This window comes from Babylonia areolata, chromosome 27, assembly GCF_041734735.1.
Source record: "Babylonia areolata isolate BAREFJ2019XMU chromosome 27, ASM4173473v1, whole genome shotgun sequence".
Taxonomy (NCBI): domain Eukaryota; kingdom Metazoa; phylum Mollusca; class Gastropoda; order Neogastropoda; family Buccinidae; genus Babylonia; species Babylonia areolata.
Genome location: NC_134902.1, coordinates 34,849,911 through 34,853,506, shown reverse-complemented (window position 1 = coordinate 34,853,506; position 3,596 = coordinate 34,849,911).

Here is a 3,596-nt window from a genome sequence, read left to right as displayed (position 1 = left end):
TTTGTTTTTTTCCAGGTCTGTGGAATTCCGCCTTCACAGACTCCGAATAGGCAATAATCTCTTCATTCGTTTCATAGTACAGTGGGGCTTATTTTAGAGTGGATGTGTCTATGTGACTATTCTGGCCAGGAGCAGGGAGAGTAGAAAACAAAACGAAACAAAATACAGAAAAAGAAAAAAAAAATCAACAAATAAACTGTGGCTTAAAACGATTGGGTGAAATTGTCTGACGTCATCTATTTGAACCGATCTTGAATGAAACAGACGGCACTGATCTGAACCAACCAATCAGAAAACAGGGACACCGTTTCTGCTGTACAATGGAGGGTATTCTTGCATCACATGACCAAAGCTAGGCTCAAAGTGACGTCAGTGACTGTCTACAGGAGCGGCACAGCACGTCTGTCACGTGACAAGCAAGGTGAAACAAGCGAAGGCATGTGCATTAAGTATGACACCTCTTGCAGGTGATAATCATGATTTGTTGGCTGAATCCATATACGCTACATCACATCTGCTAGGCAGCATAACCCAACGCGCTTGGTCAGGTCTTGAGTGCATGCAAACATATAATATATATATATATATATATATATATTTTTCATGTTCTTATCAGAGTGGCTATATACACACACACACACACATATATATATATATATGTATATATATATTATTCATGTTGATATCAGAGTGGATTTCTTCTACATAAATTTGTCGGAGGACAACACTTTCGTTGCCATGGATTCTTTTTCAGTGCCTGCTGCACACGGGACCTCGGGCTATTACCGTCTCATTCGAATGAATAGTCGCTCACTTTGGTTTTCCAGTCAAACTTGAGAGAAAGGGCGAGAGCGGGTGGTATGTTTTCGTAAAATGACAAAAACGATCGAGAGATGATTTTTGGAATTGTGCGAGGCGCATATTTTATGTTCGCCATTGGCCTATCCTGTTCTCATTAATGCGCTGCCAACGGCTGTTTCAGGCTAATTTGTGTACCGTGAACAGCAGTAAAATGCGTCTGAAAGAAGAAGAAAATCGATGTTTTCGCCCCAAAAAATTCACAGGTTACTCAGTGGGGCAATATCCACATGTCTTTCCCTGTGTTCTTTCCATTCTTTCCAACAACCCCAAAACAACACACACACACACACACAAACAACAACAACACACAAACAAACAGACAAGAAGGAAAAAAAAAAGTGCAGGTTCCCAAGTGCTCCCTAACTGTTTGTGTACCGTGTATAATCATGCAATCAGTTTCCACGCGTCCTGATCATTGTTCGTGTGGCTAACACACTGGGGGAACGCTGAAGGCCAACAGTGACAACTCCAGTTCCCAGGGAATCAGAAGTCAAGGAGGAACAGAAGGGAGCAGGCTTAAAGGTCTCTTCCTCACACAGGGCGAATAGCTCTTTCAATCTCTATCTACGTGAGACACTTCTCTTAGGTGCTTTTCAGTGGCGTCTAGGCTGCTATACGATGTGATTGTGTGTATGTGTGTATGTATGTGTGTGTGTGTGGAGAGAGAGAGAGAGAGAGAGAGAGAGAGAGAGAGAGAGAGAGAGAGAGAGAGAGAGAGCAACGTGACTTCAACTGAGAGGATATAGATATACAATCCAAAACAAGTCATTGCAGTCGCTATGATTTATCTGTCTTCAACCTGACAAACACTACTCTGTCCATGCACAAATACAGACACCCTTTTTTGCACACCAATACAAAATAAGAAAAAAGTTATGAACAACCAGCCACACAGTCATTGAAAACAACGAGTTTACAATGATAATTGTTTTGGGTTTTTTTTGGTGTGTGTGTCCGAGAAATAATTCTAACACGGTAATGGGTAAGGTAATGATCGAGGCATCATCAAAAGCAGAGAACAGGCATCATCATTAGCGCATCATGATAATGCTCACAGCACAAACCGTTTCGTCGAACTGACGAGAACTCGCATCATCATTCATGCTACATTGTTAGGAAAAAAAAAAAAGGGGGGGGGGGGGGGGTTGATGCTTCACTGTTTCAACATGATTCAGTTTGAGGTTAAAGTTTCCACAGCCTATTACAGCCGTGTGTTTGTGTGTGTGTGTGTGTGTGTGTGTGTGAGAGAGAGAGAGAGAGAGAAGGGAGGCGAGGGGGGTGGGGGTGGGGGGGGGGCAAGGGGGGCACTGAATTCATGTCCACTCTAGGGCTCGACACGACAGAAGGAAGGCATGGGCCCAATCCCCAGTTCAACGCCTGAATCGATTCAGTCATGTCGCCTTCTTCAGCAGAACACTGCAGCATATGTGTGTGTGTGTGTGTGTGTGTGTGTGTGTGTATAATTGTGTGTGTATATATATATATATATATATATATATATATATATATATATATATATATGAGAGAGAGAGAGGGAGGGGGGGAGATAACCCGTACCAATAGGCCACAGATCAAAAACGCCTCAACGTCATTTTACAAACCCGCAGTACACTGTCTCATACTTATCGACTCCACTCTCATCATGACCATGTTAGGCAGGCATAATTATAATGGTAGTTTCTTTGAGACACAAAATAAGACCACATGATTCATTTTAATTCCGGGTGTCCGCTACGGACCTTCAAACAGAATTCTGTCAATACAAACGGACACTGCCAGGACAGACAGACATGATTATCATGGTGATCACGGCACACTGCACCAACTGATAACACTGGTATGACATCAACATGAACAAAATCAAACTGACAAGCACTGACGAACTAACAATACTAACACTGACTGAACAACACAGTGGATATTATCAACACAGTTTGTCAAAATAGACTTGTACAAATGATAACCAACTAAAAATATAACAATAACGATGATAACAAATGCTCTTGAATGCACACAAACGGGCGCACGTGCACACACACACACACATCGATTTGCATCATGTATCATATGATTATGCGAAAACCCGTTGAAGGAAAACTCTTCTATACTTCTACATACGCTGCTACGCAGATAACAATGAAGATACTATCGCCCGAATTTCATACAGAGAAATCTGTTGTGATAAAAAGAAATACAAACACCTCCCTTAGAACTGCTTTAACAACTTCACCGAAAAAGGAATTTCCATCAAAACCATGTCTGTGAAACGACCAGGAAAAACAAAAAACAACGTGCGTCTAGTGTTCTCATTCCTCCAAAGCATCCATGTCCTACCCCAGCTAGTCCCACCCCCTCACCCAGAACGACAGATTGACTAGCGTCTGAAGAGCAGTAGACACAATTTCTTCAGCTTCTGGAGGCCTTTCACATGTCGACCTTAGCTGACCGGTGTACCAGTCTACTAGTAACCCCCCCCCCCTTTTAATTTCTTTTTGTTTTAAAGTTTTCTTTCTTTCTATAATTCTTTTTCTCTTTTCTTGTGTGTTCATTTATCATTTCTGCCGAAGGGTCAGTTCTGGCTTGCTCAAGAGGTACGCCGGGTTCTTTGTTCACCGTTCTGGAATGATCCCCCCCGGGCGAAATATTAAGTCAGCTTGTCATAACTGACCCTTTTTTCTGGTTAGATTTACATCTACCCCCTTATCCCCCTACCTTCCCGTCAATGGCGATAGCGG